This window comes from Engystomops pustulosus, chromosome 4 (assembly GCF_040894005.1).
Source record: "Engystomops pustulosus chromosome 4, aEngPut4.maternal, whole genome shotgun sequence".
NCBI lineage: Eukaryota > Metazoa > Chordata > Amphibia > Anura > Leptodactylidae > Engystomops > Engystomops pustulosus.
Genome location: NC_092414.1, coordinates 35,496,168 through 35,518,992, shown reverse-complemented (window position 1 = coordinate 35,518,992; position 22,825 = coordinate 35,496,168). Strand labels below are relative to the sequence as shown.

The 22,825-nt window shown below is 44.1% G+C and overlaps 1 long non-coding RNA gene across 4 annotated transcripts in view; it reads right to left on the bottom strand.

The window, feature by feature from the left end:
• LOC140126348 (uncharacterized) overlaps positions 1 to 17,952 on the bottom strand; it is a 193,843-nt gene extending 175,891 nt beyond the window's left edge. For all 4 annotated transcript variants that reach the window (XR_011854806.1, XR_011854804.1, XR_011854807.1 and 1 more), the window contains exons 1-3: positions 17,861 to 17,952; positions 17,301 to 17,390; positions 369 to 423 (exon numbers count right to left, since the gene is read on the bottom strand). This is a non-coding gene — a long non-coding RNA (uncharacterized lncRNA). The remainder of the gene's footprint in view (positions 1 to 368; positions 424 to 17,300; positions 17,391 to 17,860) is intronic.
• Positions 17,953 to 22,825: the final 4,873 nt, after the last annotated feature.

The following is a 22,825-nucleotide window of genomic DNA, read 5'->3' as shown; positions in this document are numbered from 1 at the left end:
ATGTGGTAACATGTTACTGAGAAAAATAAAGTACAAATAAATGTTTCAATTTGTAGAAATGTGGTGCCACTTATTGTGTCAATGGAAATGAATATGATAACGGGGAATTCCAACAACATGAAGTTAAGAAAGAGGATCCGATAGAATCGTTGCAGTTCGTGGCAAGTAATGACAGCATGGTGTAGAGTAGTGTTCCCCTACCAACAGGCCAAGTCCCAATGCCAGTCCCTGGATAACCCCTGGATAATTTAGTTCTGGGCCTTAGAAGAAGGATGAGGCAGGACCGGCAGCTGAATGAAGATGATAGTGCACATTGCTTCTGCTCCTTACACGTCCTATTGCCAGACATTTCCAGAAGTCCAACATACCTTTAGTCAGCAGCGCTTCATGTTTTTACTCCATCCTTGACAGGCTTTCAGTCATCTAATAGCAACAATAATAAAGACACAGTGAGAAAAACCTAATAGTACCAAATCTGAAGAACTTTAGTTATGTACTAAATATACTAAAAACCCTTGTCGCCACCACTTTTGTAGACTTACTAATTTCCACTCCTATATGACAACCTATTAACCACGCTATTCCTACCAATATCTAATATATAAAGCTGAGTGTATGTGTGTGTGTATATGCATATCCACTATCTGTCAGGTTTACAATCACCAAATTTTGCACAGCCTCTCTCTGTGACTCAGGTAAGACTTGGTTTTGAGTGGAAGTTTTCACTATGCACTTTAAAAAATTCACTTATTAACCACCATATACAGGAGCCATTGTCTGCAACTGCTGTTGTGGTAGTTAGCAACCAATCACAGCTCAGCTTCTATTTCACCACAGGTCATTAATATGAGCTCTGCTATTTGGTTGCTATATTGGTTACTGTCAGACTTCTGGGGTAGTGGACCCACTGGACCACCGCGGACAATGACGTAAGCCGACACCTGGGACCAGAATCTAAGTGGTACCCGGTTTTTACCAGAGCTCACCGGAAAGCAGGTTGGACTTGCTGCAGCGTGGTACCATCAGGTCGTTCCACAGGCATGACTTTGTCCGTGGTGGCATCCAAGACTGATACAAAAACATTGAGCAAAATTGGAGTCAGGGAAAGGCAGGAGGTCAGCACGAACAGTACGGGATCAGATTCGGGGACGTAGCAATCGATCAATGCAGGCAGCGGAGCAGCGTAGTCAGGAACGGAGCCAGGGTCACAACGGAAATCACAGTAACAGCAAAGGGCATGGAACACAGCTTTCTCTAGGGCACAAGGCACCAAGATCTGGCAGGGGAGACAGGAAGGGACTGGAATTTGGCCCAGCGCCAATTTTCAACGCACTGGCCCTCTAAGTCTCAGGAAGCCAGCGCGCATGCCCTACCGCGGGAGTCAGTGCTGGATCGAGGCGAGGTGAGTGATCCGACAGGGTTCGGGGCAGCGGAGAGGGGCACGAGTGCGTCTGGGACCTAGGACGTGGGTCGAAGGAGCACCCGTGACAGTTACTATTGCCAATAAGTATAAGACAGGTCATGTGTGAAGTAAAATTGATAGCGATAGAGATATAGACACACGTGGACAAAATTGTTGGCCGTCCCTAGTTTCATGAAAGAAAAACCCATAATGGTCACAGAAATAACTTTAATCTGACAAAAGTAAAAGTAATTTAAACTTTAAGCTTTTCAACCATGCTTCAACAGAATTTTTATAAAATTACAGGCCTGGACAGAAATTATGTTACCCCTGAAAAAAATGTGAGCAAAAGGACATGTAAAATCAAGGTGTGTTTACTAATTATTATCACAGGTGTCTACAATCTTGTAAGCAGTCAGTGGCCTGTATATAGGGCTACTCACTGTGCTGTATATAGGGGCACAACTACTCACTGTGCTGTATATAGGGCTACAGCTACTCACTGTGCTGTATATAGGGCTACAGCTACTCACTGTGCTGTATATAGGGCTACAGCTACTCACTGTGCTGTATCTAGGGCTACAGCAACTCACTGTGCTGTATATAGGGCTACAGCTACACACTGTGCTGAATATAGGGTACAGCTACTCACTGTGCTGAATATAGGGTACAGCTACTCACGGTGCTGAATATAGGGTACAGCTACTCACTGTGCTGAATATAGGGTACAGCTACTCACTGTGCTGTATATAGGGGCACAACTACTCACTGTGCTGTATATAGGGGCACAACTACTCACTGTGCTGTATATAGGGCTACAGCTACTCACTGTGCTGTATCTAGGGCTACAGCTACTCACTGTGCTGTATCTAGGGCTACAGCAACTCACTGTGCTGTATATAGGGCTACAGCTACACACTGTGCTGAATATAGGGTACAGCTACTCACTGTGCTGAATATAGGGTACAGCTACTCACTGTGCTGAATATAGGGTACAGCTACTCACTGTGCTGAATATAGGGTACAGCTACTCACTGTGCTGAATATAGGGTACAGCTACTCACTGTGCTGTATATAGGGCTACAGCTACTCACTGTGCTGTATATAGGGTACAGCTACTCACTGTGCTGAATATAGGGCTACAGCTACTCACTGTGCTGTATATAGGGCTACAGCTACACACTGTGCTGAATATAGGGTACAGCTACTCACTGTGCTGTATATAGGGCTGCAGCTACTCATTGTGCTGTATATAGGGGCACAACTACTCACTGTGCTGTATCTAGGGCTACAGCTACTCACTGTGCTGTATATAGGGCTACAGCTACTCACTGTGCTGTATATAGGGCTACAGCTACACACTGTGCTGAATATAGGGTACAGCAACTCGCTGTGCTGTATATAGGGCTACAGCTACTCACTGTGCTGTATATAGGGCTACAGCTACACACTGTGCTGAATATAGTGTACAGCTACTCACTGTGCTGTATCTAGGGCTACAGATACTCACTGTGCTGTATCTAGGGCTACAGATACTCACTGTGCTGTATATAGGGCTACAGCTACTCACTGTGCTGTATCTAGGGCTACAGCAACTCACTGTGCTGTATCTAGGGCTACAGCAACTCACTGTGCTGTATATAGGATTACAGCTACTCACTGTGCTATATCTAGGGCTACTGGTAGGGAACTGGTTTGGCTGAGTGAGAGGCTTTTGACTCGGGTCGGGAAGTATCTTCCCGTGTGGCATCACCACGTAGCGCTTTGTCTGCGCTTGCAAACGCAGACAAAGTCGCGCCCACTGGGGCGGGCCTCGGCCTGATCGCATCGGCGTTTCTATGGAAACACCTGCGATCGGGAACGAGCCGCCTGTGTTTTGCGTTAATTTAACGCGAAACACCGGCGGCTCGTTCCCGATCGCAGGTGTTTCCATAGAAACGCCGATGCGATCAGGCCGAGGCCCTCCCCGGTGGGCGCGACTTTGTCTGTGTTTGCAAGCGCAGACAAAGCGCCACGTGTGGCGCCGGCCTTAGGCTATTTATAGAGAAGCAAAAATTGTAATCGGGTTGTACAATCAGTATTAACATAGCTAGAGAATTTGAGTGAGTCTTACACGGTTTTAAAATTAGGAGTCGGTCTTTCTTTTCTTCACTGTTTGTTGATCCATAGGGAACCAGCTGAAGGCTACTGTAATTTGGAAGTAACATACCCTGACAATAATATAGGATGCTCTTTCTTAATAAATATCCCAACAACAGAAAACTAAGGCAAATGATACACCAGAACTCCAACACAGTCTGTTCAAAATTCACCAACGGTCATTTATTCATAAGATCATTAATACAATACTTTAGTCTTACTACTGCTGCTTAATCTGCAACATATTTAGGACACTTATGGTATAGGACAGTTCTTATGACATTGGTACCTGTACACCTTTATGTGAAATCTGGGTTACATATGTTCTTTGTAGTCCTTATTATCCTTATTTCTATTAGACCTAAATGCTCACACAGTTGACATAGCAGAAGATCTTTAGTGTGAACTTGGAACTTTATATTACTGAAAAGGTTATATCATCATTTTCACAAAGATTTGTTACTCCCCTCTCACTGTTCACAAACAACTGCAGTATTACAAATTGATCCCAAGATGGCGCCAAATCCTTACATATGTTTGAAATCTAAACACCACATGATAGTAGATACCTGTACAGGCGGTCCCCTACTTAAGGACACTCGACTTACAGACAACCCATAGTTACAGACAGACCCCTCTGACCTCTGGTGAAGCTTTCTGAATGCTTTACTATAGTCCCAGACTGCAATAATCAGCTGTAGAGTTTCTGTAATGAAGATTTATTGATAATCCTTGTTCCATTACAGCAAAAAATGTTTAAACTCCAATTTTCACTAGGGCCAAGTTTTTTTTGTCTGGCTCTACAATTATAAAGTATACAGTTTCGACTTACATACAAATTCAACTTAAGAACAAACCTCCAGACCATATCTTGTACGTAACCCGGGGACTGCCTGTACTTTTCCTTTATCTTATAGTCAGTAGAGCATCCAAATTGCACAAACGTGTTCAACCCATGGAAATGGACCCGCGTGTTGCCCTAGCCCACATGTTACACAGGACGGGAATCTTGCATTTGTTATTCCATCTACTGCTTATAAGTCCTCATTCAATATACGACATAATAATTTCACATCTTTCATACATTTAGGTAACATGGGGGACATTTATTATGTGATAAATGCCCCAAGAGACTCCAGCCTCCGAATGTAGCCTGTGTAGCTTAGATTTGAACAGAGACAAGCTATAGCAAGTGCACTGGCGCAGAACAGAAACAACCAGTGCAAACCCACTCTGCCGCTGGCTGTGCCCCAATTCACGCCCCTCTAAGCTCACTTGCCATGAAGGCGGTGTGAAGGGGTAAATAATATCAATTCCTGGCAGTGTGTAATTATTTCAGGGCTTGTACACCAGACAACTGGCAAACAAGAGATCCCATTATTTGTAGAGGTCCTCACAAAGAGGTTTTGAGCAGGAAAGTATTCGATACCTACATCTAATATGGTTGTTCTTTATCTTACCATTACAGACAGTCCCCGGGTTACGTACAGGATTCTGCAGGTTTGTTCTTAAGTTGAATTTGTATGTAAGTCGGAACTGTATACTTTATTATTGTAACCCCAGTTAAAAATGTTTTGGCCTCTGTGACAATTGGATTTTAAAAATGTTGGGTTGTCATAAGAACCAGTATTAACAATGATATTAATATTTATTGCAGACACCTTTGATAACTGTTATAGCTGTTTATTGTAGACTAGGGCTAAAGTACAGTAAATTACCAAAATCCAGAGGTCCGTTTGTAACTAGGGGTGGTCTGTAAGTCAGGTGTTCTTAAGTAGGGGACCGCCTGTATTCACTTCTAGGTACGTAACAACACCCATTTGTACCGCGGTGTAAACTTTGTATCAAATGCCTAAATCCTCGCTGCCACCCCTGTCCTGTATATTACAATTTAGACTACACGTATATGCTACTTATATATATATGCATATAGCAGCATACTCATATACCATATATATCTATTACACTGTCCAGCAGCAGGAGCCCTTATTAAGATACTGTCCAGCAGTAGCCCCCCTTGTTAATATGCTTTCCAATAACCCCCTGTAAGAACTTGCAAATTCCTCTGTTTGGGATCAGGTTTCAGGCTTTTGTGCAAATAACCACACCCAGAGCTTCCTGTGATTTACAGCTCCTCCTCAGGATCTTTCCTTGGGAAAGCTGGGTGTGAGTTTGAGCTCGTTTTGTCTGCAGCTGTGGTTTGAGTGAAGGACAGCTGAACCAGTCAGTGCTGGGGGAGAGTCCATTACTCTCTTTATATTTTGCCCAGTTCCTTCAGTGGGTGCTGGCTACTCAGTTTGATCTCTGCTACCTTGTGCTCTTGCTATCTTGTTGTGTGCTATCCTGTGTACTTGACCTCTGCTTGGCCTACCGTCCATTCTATTGCTATATAATTCTGTACCTTAGCCGTCATCTTGGTTTTGACACAATTTTGTCTGCCTCCACTTGTCTGTTTATATCTGTTGTTTGTCCCTCAGTGTTTTGTATCTTCCATCCTGAAGCCGTTTTTCTGACTTGTGTTGGTTTTCTGTATACCAATGTGAACACTGGCTTATATCCAAATTGCTGTTACCTGTCCGCTCCACCATCCAGCAGCTGCCAGAAGAAGTAAGACCCCTTTCACACTTGTATCATGTGCTGCCTGGAACGTCTATCCCGCATGCTGCAAGCCAGCACTGAACCAGCATGTCATTTCAGTTCCGGTTTGTAGCATTCGGGCCGGATAATCCAGGCAGCACATGCTGCGAGTGTGATGCGAGTTCAGGGTATCGCACTCGCAATTGTGAAAGGGGTCTTTTGTGCTAATAATTATAAGGAACCTGTCAACAGGCATCCTTTTTGAGCCTCCTCCATGTTCCTAGAGACAATAAATGGCTTATCCCCAAACAGTTTTTATAAAACTTCTGCCATTTGTGGTTATAAGTTGTTTTCCAGAAGTAATATAAAAACAGCAAGATAAGATATTTATTGTCTGTGGGAACATGGAGGAGGCTCAAAAAGGGTTTCTCTTGACAGGTTCCCCTCAAATCGTATGGAAAAGCCAAATAAAAACCTGTCAAAATCTTCTTTATGCCAAACAAGACACAACAAAAATATTGAGAGCAAGAAGAAGTCTACTATATTAGAGCATTCAGGCTGCTCTGAAAGCCCAAAAGAGGTCCCCCTTGATAGTGGACCCCACGATGCACCAGTCACACCTTATTCAAATGCATCGCCAAGTGGATGTTTCTTTCCTCCCTGACATTGGGGCATTTATTGACACATGAGCAATGACAGGAAAGTCGAAAAAGGGACACAACTATTGACTTATTTCCTGGAATAACAGAGAAAAACAACCTCATACAGACTTCTTTGTAAGTGTGCTCTAAACTTGTTATGGCCTTGGTGATACAACAAACTTAAAATGGTTCAAACAGACAAAAAATGCTGAGGCAAAAAAAAAAAAACCCACAACCTTAGCAAATGCTGATACAATGCAAATGCCGATACAAATTTATATGGACAACAAGTGACGTGGGATGCAATATTTCAATCATGTTCAAAATCTTTAATTTGCAGCAAGACGAGGATAGCACACAAAAACAGAAGACATCTAAAAGAAAAAAAATTGTCTATAACAAAGAAATCAGATAATCAACTGTTTTTGCCCAATGGAGAAATACGACTAAAAAAAGGAGGCAACAAACACTTGCTTGCAATTACTGAACTGAATGGTGCTATTACAGCCTGAGATCCATCATCAGTTAGAATCCTGTGACTCCAGTTCTCAACTGTTTACCAAAAATAGATAAGAGAATGGAGTCACCTCCGGGAAGAAGTTCTGTCCTGTCACCTGCTGCTATTTTGATTGATAGAATCTTATGCGGATATGTCACATCAGTTAGATCCTATATTAAAGATACCAGATTTTCAAGGTGTGAGTATGCCTGAGAATGCCATTCTTGCATCATTTGATGTCACTTGCCTATACATTAGAATAAACTATGAGAGGGGATTATCTAGAGATTATCAGAGCCATTTCTGTGGGCACTCAGGTTGTCACCCCAGGACAAAGTTCAGCAAACATGACCGCGGCGTGTAAGGGTGTTTGCGCTGTGGATCGGATCCCCCGTGCCGCTTACCGGGGGATCCGATCCACTTCTGGGCAGCTCCGAGGACTGGCATGTGCCCCGGAGCTGCCCGGTCTCCATGGCAGACAGACCCTTTCCGGGTCTGACTGTAAACTGTCTGAGCATGCGCAAGCTTGCTCAGACAGTTTACACTGCTCTACAATAAAATAGTATTGTAGAGCAGTGTATTGAACTTAAACCAGTGATCAGAGCATCACTGGTTCAAGTTCAAGTATCTATAAGTAAAAATATGCAAAAACACTACACATTATAATAAATAAAAAATAAATACATAAAAATATAAGCCCCTAAAATGTCACTTTTCCATAAAAACACTTGTATAAAAAACACAAAAACACAAAAAACCCCGCATATTTGGTATTGCCGCGTCCGTAACAATCTGTATAATAAAACAAAATCGTTACTGGACCCGCACGGTACACGCCGTAGAAAAAAAAACAAAAAAAAGCTCCAGAAAAAAGATCATTTTCAATTAATACCCTATAAAAATGCTCTAAAAAGTTATTTAAAAAATGTTATGCACTCAAGATTTTCTCCAAATTGGTTTTTATTCAGTACAATTGAATAAAATACACAAAACCCCCACATATTTGGTATCCCTGCATCCGTAACAATCTGCATAATAAAACAGAATCGTTATTAGATCCGCAAAGTGAACCCCGTAAAAAACAAAACAAAAAAAAGCTCCAGAAAAAAAGATCATTTTCAATTAATACCCTATAAAAATGCTCTAAAAAGGGATTTAAAAATGTTATGCACTCTAAAATAAGACCACTAAAAAGAACAATCCTTCTCGCAAAAAATAAGCCCTTAAACAGATTTGTGAGGCGAAAAATAAAAAAGTTATGCATATGAAAGACGGTGATGCTAAAATTAACAACATTTTTGCCAAATTACTTTTTATGCAGTAAAAATGGGAAAAAAATAAAAAATCTATATAAATGAGGTCTTTTTGTAATCGTGGCGACCCGTAGAATAAAAATAATATACTATTTTTATGGTATGGTAAACAGCCAAAAAAAAAACCCCATAAAAAATCTTCCTGAAAAGTGATGATTTTCATTTCCTCCACCAACAAAGAGTTAATAAAATCTCACCAATTAGCCTATAGATTCCCCCAAATTACGTACCAGAAAAGTGCATCTCATGTGGCAAAAGAAATAAGCCCCTATAGGTCCACATTAAAAAAAAGAAAAAAATTATAGCCTGTACAATGTGACATAGCAAATCTGCTCTGGATGGCGCCTCCTTCCCTTCTATGCCCGGCCGTGCGCCCATACAGCAGGTTACCACCACATATAGAGTATCCGTGTACTCGGGAGAGATTGGGTTACAAACTTTGTGGAGCCTCTATTCATTTAATCCATTGTAAATGTTTAATTTTCCACCCAAAATGGGTGTATTGTGAAAAAATATTACAATTTGCAGACTGCACCTCCATTTTGTTTTAACCCCTATAAAACACGTAAAGCGTTAACAAACTTCTTAAAGGTGGTTTTTCATACGTTGAGGTGTGTAGTTTCCACAATGGGGTAATTTACGAGTCTCACTATTATTTAGGCCTCTCAGTGTCAATTAGAAGTTGAGCAGGTCCATCTAAATACAGGTTTTGGTGATTTTACAAAAAATGTGAAAAATGATACCTAAATTCTGAGCCTCATAACATTCTAGTAAAATATGTGGAATCTTAAAAAACCATGCCAACATAAAGCAGACATTTGGGAAATGTAAGTTATGAATTTATTTGGGAGCTATGACTATCTGCATGAAAAGTAGAGAATTTAGAACGTTGAAAATAAAGAATTTTTCCAAATTTTTGCCAAATTTTGTTTTTTTTCATAACTAAACACAAAAGATATCATCCAAATTTTTAAACTAATTTGAAGTACAATGTGTCACGAGAAAACAATCTCAAAATCCCCTGGATATCTCATAGCGTTCCAAAACTATAACCACTTATAGTGACACAGATCAGATTTGAAGAATGGGGCCGCGTCCTTAAGGCCAAAAGAGGCTGAGTCCCGTAGGGGTTAATAACAGTTAGAAAATGTTTTTTTTTTATTATTATTATCTTGAGGATGTGCGCTTTCCCAGCCTCCTCCACACCAGGGGGAGTGTTGGGGGACTTATTCCCAATAGGCAGCTTGTACACTGAATATTGAATAATACCATTAGCCATCACTACATCTACTATAACTAAGAACACCTTGACTACTATTAAGCCATAGAGGCATAAGTCAGCCATGTTACTATAGTGACCGCTGTTGTGGGCCCTGTTACTATAGTGACCGCTGTTGCGGGCCCTGTTACTATAGTGACCGCTGTTGCGGGCCCTGTTACTATAGTGACCGCTGTTGCGGGCCCTGTTACTATAGTGACCGCTGTTGCGGGCCCTGTTACTATAGTGACCGCTGTTGCGGGCCCTGTTACTATAGTGACCGCTGTTGTGGGCCCTGTTATTATAGTGACCGCTGTTGTGGGCCCTGTTACTATAGTGACCGCTGTTGTGGGCCCTGTTACTATAGTGACCGCTGTTGTGGGCCCTGTTACTATAGTGACCGCTGTTGTGGGCCCTGTTACTATAGTGACCGCTGTTGTAGGCCCTGTTACTATAGTGACCGCTGTTGTGGGCCCTGTTACTATAGTGACCGCTGTGCGGACCCTGTTACTACAGTGACCGCTGCTGTAGGCCCTGTTACAATAGTGACCGCTGTTGTGGGCCCTGTTACTATAGTGACCGCTATGGGGGCCCTGTTACCATGGTGGCTGTTATCAGTACCTTGTTACCATAGTGGCTGCTATAGCAGTCCTGTTACTATAGTGGCTTCTATGGGGGCCCTGTTACTATAGTGAATGCTATAGTGGCCCTGTTACTATAGTGGCAGCATTGAGGACCCTGTTACTATAGTGGCTGCTATGGGACCCCCGTTACTGTAGTGGCTGCTATAGGGACCCTGTTACTGTAGTGGCTGCTATGGGGGCCCTGTTACTATTAGTGATTGCTATGGGGACCCTGTTACTATTAGTGGTTGCTATGGGGACCCTGTTACTATTAGTGGTTGCTATGGGGGCCCTTTTACTACAATGGCAGCTATGAATGCAGTGTTACTGTATTGCATGCTATGTGGTCCTTCATACTATATTGAATGCTATGGGGGCCCTGTTACTGAATTGGCAACCATGGATGCAGAGATACAATATTGACTGCCTTAGGGGCCCAGTTACTATATTGACGGCTATGGGGGCCCAGTTACTACAGTGGCTGCTATAGGTGTCCTGTTACTATAAATCAAAAAGCCACACATGGAGCTACAGCCACAGAACACAGCCATACATGGAGCTACAGCCGCAGTAAGAAGCCATAATGAGAGCTACAGACATAGTTCACTGTCATTCATGGATATACAGCAATACTACACAGTTTTACATGGAGTTAAGGGGTATTACACAGCCATTCATGGAGCTACAGCGGCAGTACACAGCCTTACATGGAGCTACAGCCACAGTTCACAGCCATACATGGAGCAACAGCGGCAGTACACAGCCATACATGGAGCAGCAGCTTCAGTACATAGCCATACATGGAGCTACAGCTGCAGTACACAGCCATATGAGGGGCTACAGCCACAGTACAGAGTCATATGAGGGGCTACAGCCACAGTACAGAGTCATATGAGGGGCTACAGCCACAGTACAGAGTCATATGAGGGGCTGCAGCCACAGTACAGAATCATATGAGGGGCTACAACAGTAGTATACAGAAGTACATGGAACTACAGCCACAGAACACAGCCATACATGGAGCTACAGCCGCCGTACACAGACATACATGGAGCAACATCTGCAGTACACACCCATACGAGGGGCTACAGCCGTAGTATACAGACACACATGGAGCTACAGCCACAGTACACAGCCATACATGCAGCTAAAGCCACAGTACAAAGTCATACGAGGGGCTACAGCCATAGTATACAGACATACATGGAGCTACAGCCACAGTACACAGTCATAGATGGAGGTACAGCCACAGTACACAGCCATAGATGGAGATACAGCCACAGTACACCGTCATACGACGGGCTACAGCCGTACTATACAGACATACATGGAGCTACAGCCACAGAACACAGCCATATATGGAGCTACAGCCGCAGTAAGAAGCCATAATGAGAGCTACAGACATAGTTCACTGTCATTCATGGATATACAGCAATACTACACAGTTTTACATGGAGTTAAGGGGTATTACACAGCCATTCATGGAGCTACAGCTGTAGTACCCAGCCATTCATGGAGCTACAGTGGCAGTACACAGCCATACATGGAGCTACAGCGGCAGTACACAGCCATACATGGAGCTACAGCCACAGTTCACAGCCATACATGGAGCAACAGCGGCAGTACACAGCCATACATGGAGCAGCAGCTTCAGTACATAGCCATACATGGAGCTACAGCTGCAGTACACAGCCATATGAGGGGCTACAGCCACAGTACAGAGTCATATGAGGGGCTACAGCCACAGTACATAGTCATATGAGGGGCTACAGCCACAGTACAGAGTCATATGAGGGGCTGCAGCCACAGTACAGAATCATATGAGGGGCTACAGCAGTAGTATACAGACGTACATGGAGCTACAGTCACAGAACACAGCCATACATGGAGCTACAGCCGCCGTACACAGACATACATGGAGCAACATCTGCAGTACACACCCATACGAGGGGCTACAGCCGTAGTATACAGACACACATGGAGCTACAGCCACAGTACACAGCCATACATGCAGCTAAAGCCACAGTACAAAGTCATACGAGGGGCTACAGCCATAGTATACAGACATACATGGAGCTACAGCCACAGTACACAGTCATAGATGGAGGTACAGCCACAGTACACAGCCATAGATGGAGATACAACCACAGTACACCGTCATACGACGGGCTACAGCCGTACTATACAGACATACATGGAGCTACAGCCACAGAACACAGCCATATATGGAGCTACAGCCGCAGTAAGAAGCCATAATGAGAGCTACAGACATAGTTCACTGTCATTCATGGATATACAGCAATACTACACAGTTTTACATGGAGTTAAGGGGTATTACACACCCATTCATGGAGCAACACCAGCAGTGCACAGCCATACATGGAGCTACAGCCGCAGTACACAGCCATACATGGAGCTACAGACACAGTTCACAGCCATACATGGAGCTACAGACACAGTTCACAGCCATACATGAAGCTACAGACACAGGAGCTACAGCCACAGTACATGTACTCCATACATGGAGCTACAGCCACAGTACACAGCCATACATGGAGCTACAGACACAGTTCACAGCCGTACATGGAGCTACAGCCACAATTCACAGCCATACATGGAGCTACAGCCACAGTACACAGCCATACATGGAGCTACAGCCGCCATACACAGCCATACATGGAGCTACAACCACACTACACAGCCATACGAGGGGCTACAGCTGTAGTATACAGACATACATGGAGCTACAGCCACAGTACACAGCCATACATGGAGCTACAGCCACAGTACACAGCCATACATGGAGCTAAAGCCACAGTACAAAGTCATACGAGGGGCTACAGCCATAGTATACAGATATACATGGAGCTACAACCACAGTACACAGCCATAGATTGAGCTACAGCCACATTACACAGCCATAGATGGAGCTACAGCCACAGTACACAGTCACACGAGGGGCTACAGCCGTAGTATACAGACATACATGGAGCTACAGCCACAGTCTATTTTCCATTCTCTTTCTCGTGTTCTTAGTAATGATTGGACCCTTTCAGAGTGTGTGGTACACCTTAGTGTTCAAGGAAGGTACCCCTAGACTGGGGGCTGATGTTATTAGATGCAAAGGGGTAAAAGCTGGGTTACTATTGACCTTTAATAGTGTTCTCACTCCTCCCCTGTTGCTTACCTCATGACATCTTCACCTCCTACAGGACGTAGGGGTTTATATGGCTGATAACGCAAGGTTAACTCCCTCTTTGAGGCGACACTCAAGCTGTCACACAGCAGGCGGAATGGTGGAAGATTTGAGATGGTGGTTGCTCGGTTGGCCGACTTGGCAGCTGGGAGTCCAGCTGGCATACAGCTTCCAGAGCTAAAAAATGTGTGATTCTATCCCAAGTGCCTGATTTTGGAAATCACGGGTTAATATATAAATAAATAAATAAAGCTGTGACCTAATTTTCCACCCAGCAAAAAGTGTCTGTCATATTTTGGAAGTTACTTATATAGTTAAAGTTTATTGATATTTGTGTTATGGTTTATCAATTTAAGTGCCCTTACAGGTGGTTTACATAAGGTGTTCTGTTGCATGCCCTCCAGTCTGTATATTGAGCATAGGTCTGTGACAGCAGAAATGGACTAACAGAAGCATTACCAAAAAGTAAAGGTGATTTAGAATTGCTACTTCATGGAAGAAACAAGTATTTACTGAAACAAACATCTTGGACTTGATGTGAGATCTGTATTCTTGTTCTGTGACCATGTCTGATACATCCTCCTGAATACTCAGCAGGATAATAAAAGTCTGCAGACTCCTGTGTAGACCAGACCCAGACTGGTGTACCCTGGACCCACCAGAAGAAATCATTTTTGGGGCCCACCCTATGTTTTTACTAGAAAGAATACCAGAATACTAATGGAAGTGTAAAACATGCAGATACAGTTGTACGGTATTAAACACGTTGTGGCAAATTTATCAGGAAAATCTGAAAGCAGAACTTCTAGTTGCTCATGGCAACCAATCAGAGATCAGGTTTCATTTTCCCACAGCAGCTTATGAAATTAAATCTGAGCTCTGATAGGTTGCCATGAGTCATGTTAAAAGACAAAACACATGTTACTACTTGCAGAACACAGATGTGTTTCATGTGTTCTACCCAAAGAATTTCAATTGCAAACACATCATCAGAATGTGGCCTCTGACTGTGTTCACGCTCTTTCAGAAGGCAATTCCAGCACAGTGCGGAGGAGATTTTCCAGATTACATCTGCGATCACAGTAAATTCTTGCGATTAGTAATGTGCATTGTACATATGAGATCGGGAAACTCCTCCGCAAATTGTGTTCCTAAATGTAATTCAAATGCAGTGTGCGAACCCAACCATCAGGAACCTAGTGCCATGACTAAGGGCAGGGCCGCATCTGCCATGAAGCGAGATGAAAATCTCGCCTCGGGCGGCAGAATGCGGGCCTCTTTAAAAGCCTTGCCACTCCAATGTGGGCGATTTGGGCGCACGTCGGTGCCCGAATTGCTCTCCAGATAAATCGCACCTGTCTCTTTAAGAAACAGGTGCGATTTACATGTGGAGCGACACAGCGCCTTTCCGGCTGCTGGCGTCACTCCGTACAATGCAGTGACACAGGCGCCAGATGATGACGTCACGCCGCCTGTGTCACTCAGCGGAGCCGCGGCTGCCAGAAGAGCCGCGGGGAGACGGGTGCCGCGCGCCATGGGAGCACCCTGCCGCGAGGGGGAAGTATAAGCTTTATTATTTTTACTGTCCAATCAATTAATCAAATGTGGCCATACATATATTAGGGGGCGATTTCTGCTGTAACGGGGTAGGGGGGGGGGGTCTTCTATGTATACTTATATGAGGCCAGATTTTCTTTTTTTTACTAGGGAGGTTGTGTACATTTATAAGGGGCCAGATCCCATTTTTCATGGGGGGGGGGGGCTGTATATATTTATATGGGGGGCCAGATTCTATTTATTCTAGGGGGGCTGTATATATTTATATGGGGGCCAGATTGTGTTTATTCTAGGGGGGCTGTATATATTTATATGGGGGGCCATATTCTGTTTATTCTGGGGGGCTGTATATATTTATATGGGGCCAGATTCTGTTTATTCTGGGGGGGCTGTATATATTTATATGGGGCCACATTCTTATTTTCCTGGGGGGGGGGGGTTGTGTATATTTATATGGGGCCGGATACTGTTTATACTGTCACATGTAACATAATAACAGGGTGGGATATATTAGTTATAGGATACAGACTACTTTGCATCATGTAAAACAAATGTTGGGGGGATCTGTATTAATAAATTGGGGGTGTTGTATATTGATTGCTGCTGTACATGCTATAATTCCAGTAGACATATATATATATATATATATATATATATATATAATGAAGGGATGTTTTATATGGGTGGATCATGTGGTCAGTTGTGTTGTGAGGGGTATATGTCTTTTAGGAGCACAATGTTGTTATCCAGGAGACTTTATACTGGATATACTGGGTGGAGATGCGCTGCATGGATCTGAAGATATCCGGCCGCGAATTCACCTGTGATACTTCATGGATTGGAGAACCTGGAATAAAGTCCTCCTGATGGAAGAGATTGTCATCTATAAGGTACTAGATGCCACTAATGCCTCTCAGATCCTGTAGTCAGTCACACAGTGTCAGGGAGCTGCCTGTGAGGATGTTAATTGTAAGTAAAGTTTTCAGCATTTACTTAACAGGGAGCAGGGGGGGGGGCAGCATTTTAATATTCGCCTCAGGCAGCAAATATGCTAGAATCGGCCCTGACTAAGGCTAAATTCACACTGCCGTGAGCCCGCCGCACCGTAGCACGGCGGGCACACGGCAGCGCGGGGAGAGGAGGTGAGGGCAGCTCACCCCCGCCCCTCTCCATAGGAATTAATGGCGCACGGCGCCGTAATACGGGGAAAGATAGGACATGTCCTATCTTTCCCTGGGCCACGGAGCGGTACGGTGCCGCCCGTGTGCTGCACCGTACTGCTCCCGTACAGGGCCTTGAGCCCATAGAAGTGTATGGGGGACGTATATCGGCCGTATATACGTCGGCCGTATATACGTCCCCCATACTGTAGTGTGAATGTAGCCTAAGGGTGTACATCACATCCAAAAGGCGTAGGCCTGTCCCACAAAAGATACAAGGTGTTGCTATAATGGATGTTTTTATCTTGTAACATTGGAATTTTGTGAATAAAAGAAATTGGAATTGGACATTCCTTGGTGCCGGAGTGAACTTCCTTCTTTTCCTCTGCATATAAATGTGGCCACTAACCCTAAGCCAACTATACCTAGCCCCACTAACCCACTAACATATACAGTGTCCTTCATAATTAAAGGGGTTTTGGGGTGTAATAACAAGAATGCAGTTGTACCTACCCCCCTCTGGTGCAGCCGTCAAGCACTGTGCCCCCATCACTCCCAGTCTGTATGTATAGAGGTACAGCAGTGACATCACAACCAGAGCGGGAGCGCTGCATGTCCTGGCTGTGGTCAGTGTAACACTTACAAAGGCTGAAGGGGAAGTGCCATGTGGTTGTGACATCACTGCTGCATCTCAGTATACATACAGGGCGCTGGACCGGAGCGCCACAGCGGGTAAGTACAACTGCTTTCTTGTTTTTACAACCTCTCCATTTCACTGGTAAAGAAAAGTATACAAGCCTGGGCAACCCCTTTAATAATAAAGGCCATGTGTGTGAATGTATATGAGTATATATATATATATATGAAACACAACCCAGCTCAGTATTGTGTATTGAGTAGATAATTGTGAGAAAATGTGTAATGCCAGCACTTACACATGACGTCTATAGTCGGAGGAATTCTCTTTACTGTCTCTATCCTTCTACCTGGAGGATACGCCAGCTTCTAGCAGCCAGATCTCTGCTCTAGAGATTAAGATACACAAAAAGTTATCATCACCTCCACCTTCTTATGACAAATGTAATAATGTTCTGTTATTCTCTTAGAGATAACAGTTATGCTCCTACAGTGGATATAGTCTTGTCCCCAAGTAGCCACAGCGCTTGCCCCACCAAGTAACCACAGCGCTTGCCCCCCCCCCCCAAGTAGCCACAGCGCTGCCCCAGTATCCAATAGAAAAGAGAGCATGCACGCTGCACCCCCGCATAATAGCCGTGCCACGCTGCACCCCACATTACATCTATGTTACCCTGCATGGACGCACCCCAAATATTCCCCCCGAGATCCATGTCAAACTGCAACCCCACATTCTCCCCTGTACCCACACAATACATATGTCTCACTGCACCCCACACCCCCTGAACCCCCAACTTATACACATGTTACACTGCACCCCTACATTTTCCTTCCACTGCCTCAGTATGACTTCCCATACCTCAGCATCACACATGGCAGCAATCTCTAGCCCAGGTCCTCCTGTGTTTCTCCTCCTGCAGGAGTCACATGGTATTGACCTCATCAAAGGTCCTTTACCATCTCCACTGCAGCTATCATACAGCTATCATACAGTGCAGTCAATAAGAGATTCTTAGGTCCTCCACTACGTCAGTCCATCCCTGACCAGACACCATATCTGACTACTATATATTTCACTCTTATTAACAGGTTGATGGATACACAACCCCATGTTACCGGCCTTGGCTTGCATTACAATTATGTAACCTGGGTTGCTCCAAATAAACTTCCTTCTGACATTCAGATGTATTTATGTTGTATACTGTTTGTAAGGGAAGGAGGTTGCGTTCTGTCAGGGTTTGGGGTCAGTGGACCCTCTGGACCACCGCGGGAGATGGTACTAGCCGACACCTGGGACTGGAATCTAAGTGGCACTTCGTCTTTACAAGAGCCTGCGCAAAACGGACGGTCTTGCTGTGGCGTGTTACCACCAGGTTGTTCAACAGGTACGACTAGCCCGCGGTGGCAGCCAAGGTAGAAGTACAGAATCACAGTCCAGGCTGCAGGTCAGGCACGTAGTCAGGGCAGGCGGCAGAGATGCAAAGGTCAGGTCCGAGGTCAACAACAGGAATTAAGGCAGAAACAAGGAATGGGAAAGCCAGGAAGCTTTCTCTAAGGGTGATGCCACACATGGCGTTTTGAATCCGTTTTTTGGTCCGTTTTTAAGCAGTCCGTCCAAAAACGCATGTGTTTTTGAAAAAAGTTTTTTGAAAACGCATTAGTTTTTGACCAGTTTTAATTAAGATAATTGGTAAAACCTGTCAAAAACGGTTTCATTTGCAAAAAACGCATGTGGTTTTCAAAAATGATGACACACGTGTCGTTTTGAACGCATTTTTGGCTCGTTTTTAAGCAGCCCGTCAAAAACCGCATGCGCATGGATCGCAGGGGCACCCGTGACACATTCATTGCCAAGGAGTGGGAGACATGCTTGTTGTCTAGGTAATGTTTGCGGTAAAGGTTAACCAGAACTATAAGGGTGATGCCACACGTCGCGTTTTGAAGCCGTTTTTAAGCAGTCCGTCCAAAATATGCACTGCTGCCAGCTATTCTTACAGGTCCCCGCTGACAGGGGCGTGGAGGGGGAGTGTCGGCAGGCCCCCTCATGAATAAGTCCGACTGCAGTGGACAGGATACGAGGATACGAACTTCTATTTGGTAAGAGGTCGGATCGATTAAAACCAACTTTCCCAACATAAATTTGTTTAAAAAATGGCATAAATAAAAAGGGGCTGGGGAGAAGATTATGGGGGAAATATTTGGTGGGGATCTTTTTGGGGGGTGACAGGTCCTCTTTAACACCTCCCAGATCTTTTTTTTTCATGGCTCAGCTTGGTTCCATCATGCAGAAAATCAACTTTGAAATGAGATGTAAACTGGTATAAAGTCAAGGAGGCGGAGAGTTTAACATGGAAGTTAAGCTCTCCCCACATCCTCCCATGTGATTAACATAATGCACCGGACTTCAGGAGATCTGCCTAGTGATGTTTCTGGATGCAGGACTATTAATTACAGTGAAGGTGGCTTTCTGCGGAAGAGCTACATTCTCAGCCTTCTTGACTTTATACAACTAATTCACATCTCACTTCAAAGCTGATTTTCTGCATGATGTCACCTATACGGGACCATCAAGAATACTAGTTATCCACTAGTATTGTAATAGTGGATCACTGTATCACAAAGTGGTCAATACTATCTGACAAATCGCCTTGCAGGCTATGGACTTCTCCAGTAATAAACATTCCCCAAGGAGTGCAGCAGGGAATACTGCTATTCAGTCTGTCTCAAGGGCAATGCTACTACTCCTAAATAGCTCTGATCTCTAGTTAAGCTGTTCTAAGCTATATATAAAGATCACTTTGCCCATACTATACATACAGCATAGGAGTAGTAGTACTGTGATATACCAGTGCTATAAATACAGGATAGAAAGTAGTATGAAACTTCCATATTATATATACTGCTCAAAAAAAGGGAACACTCAAGTAACACATCCTATATCTGAGTGAATTAAATATTCTCATTGAATGTGCTGACAACAAAATCTGATCTAACTGTGATCTAATGTCCTTAAAACAAGTCAAAATAAGGCTCAGTATAGTGTGTGGCCTCCACGTGCCTGAATGACCTCCTACAATGCCTCGGCAAGCTCCTGTTGAGGTTGCGGATGGTCTCCTGAGTGATCTCCTACCAGACCTGGACTAAAGCATCTGTCAACTTCTGGACAGTCTGTGGAGCAACATGACATTGGTGGATGGAGTGAGACATGATGTCCCAGATGTGCTCAATCGGATTCAGGTCTGGGGAATGAGCGGCCCAGTCCATCGATTGAATGCCTTCATCTTGCAGTAACTGCTGAAAAACTCCAGCCACATGAGGTTTAGCATTATCCTGCATTCAGGGCCATCCGCACCAGCATATGGTCGCACAAGCATATGGTCTCACCCCCTGGCGAGCACATGGAGGGTGAAGAGCACAGTGCGCCAGTGGCGAATTTGTCAATCCTGATGTTCTCTGGCAAATGCCAAGCATCCTGCATGGTGTTGGGCTGGGGGCACAACCCCCATTTGTGGACGTTGGGCCATCATTCCATCCTGATGGAGTCGTTTACTGTTTGTGCAGACACATGCAGGTTTGTGGCCTGGCGGAGGTCCTATTGCAGGGCTCTGGCAATGCACCCCCTGTTCCTCCTTGCACAGGCGGAGGTAGCAGTCCTGCTGCTAGGTTGTTGTCCTCCTATGACCCCATCCCGTCTCCTAGTGTACTGGCCTATCTCCTGGTAATGCTTCCAGCCTCTGGTCACTACCAAACAAAGCAAACCTTCTTGCCACAGCTCACATTGATGTGCCATCCTGGATGAGCTGCACTACCTGAGCCTCTTGTGTGGTTTGTAGAGTCCGTCTCATGCTACCACGAGTGTGAAGGCACCACCAACTTTCAAAATTGACAAAAACATCAGCCAGCAAGCATTGGTACTGAGAAGTGGTCTGTGGTCCTCACCTGCAGAACCACTCCTTCATTGAGTGTGTCTTGCTAATTTCCTGTGAAATGTCAATCAGTGTTGCTTCCTGATTGGACAGTTTGATTTCACAGGACTTATATTGTGTTTTATAAGTTTTTCCTTTATTTTGAGTTGTATAGAGGACAGGAGTAGTAGTCCTGTGATATCACCATACTATATACCAGTGATGGCGGACCTTTTAGAGACCGAGTCCCCAAATTACAACCAAACCCACTTATTTAAATGTAAAGTGCCAACATGGCACCTTTTAATTGTATCTGTGTCTTAAGGACACCAATACAGTTGAACAAAATAGAACAAATTTTAGGAGAAAAAATGGCTAGAAGGTTGGAGGAGTGTTTAAACTAGAGACCTGGGGGAGGGCAACTACACTTGTGCAGGGCAAATAGACGGTGTACATAGAGAGCTGGGAAGAGTCATAGTCCATGGGGGAGGAAGGGGGGCTGGAATGAGATTGGGGAATAAGGACAAAAGGAATACGGACAGGGAAAACCATATAAAGTGTATGTACGCAAATGCCAGAAGCCTCACAAACAAAATGGAGGAACTGGAACTCTTGATGTTGGAACGAAAATATGATACAGTGGGTATCAGCGAGACATGGCTGGACAGTAGCTATGACTGGGCTGTTACTATAGATGGTTATAGTCTTTTTAGAAAGGATCGTATAAATAAAAAAGGGGGAGGGGTTTGTTTATATGTGAATTCTTGCCTCAAGCCCGTCTTGCGAGATGACATCAGTAACGCAAATATGGAGTCCCTAGGGGTGGAGATAAGAGGATGGAAAAAGAATAATAAAATATTACTAGGGGTTTGTAATAAGGCTCCAAATATAATGGAGGCAGCAGAGGAAATGCTGATAAGTGAAATGGATGCGGCTTCAAAGCATGGTGAAGTACTTATCATGGGGGACTTCAATTACCCAGATATTGACTGGGGGGCAGAAACCTGCAGGTCCTTCAAAGGTAGCAGGTTCTTGTCAACAACAAAAGACAATTACCTGTCGCAACTAGTCCTGGAGCCAACAAGAGGGGGGGCACTGCTGGACCTTATCCTTACCAACAGACCTGATAGGGTATCAAAACTACAGGTTGGGGGGAACCTGGGGAATAGTGATCATAATATCATTGATTTTGTATTACGCTTTACTAAGCACGTTAGTGAAGGGGCAACCAACACTCTAAACTTCAGGAGGGCAAATTTTCATCAACTAAGGGAAGACCTTAAAGGCATAGACTGGGATAATGCTCTCAAAGACAAAAGCCCCCCCCCCAAAAATGGGACTTTTTCTCATATATTCTGAAAAAGTCCTGTGAGAAACACATACCTTATGGGAAAAAGCATAAAAGGAACAAGAAAAAGCCTATGTGGCTAACTAGTCTTGTAAGGAAAGCAATAAGCGAGAAAGATAAAGCGTTTAAGGTGCTAAAACGTGAAGGTAGCGATGAGGCATTACAGGATTATAGAAAGAAAAATAAATCCTGTAAAAAGCAGATAAAGGCCGCAAAAATAGAGACTGAGAGAAATATTGCCAGGGAGAGCAAAAATAATCCCAAATTATTTTTCAAGTATATAAATGATAAGAAATTAAAAACAGAGAGTGTGGGTCCCCTTAGAAATAACATGGGGGTCATGGTGGAAGGAGATGAGGAAAGGGCCAATCTACTGAATGTCGCCTTCTCAACTGTCTTTACCCAGGAAAATCCCCTGGTGGAAGACACAATGAGGAATAATGTAAATTCTTTTTATAATGTCAACAGTTTAACCCAGGAAGAGGTACGGCGCCGCCTCGCAACCACTAAGATAGATAAATCACCTGGGCCAGATGGCATACACCCCCGGGTTCTGCATGAATTATGTACG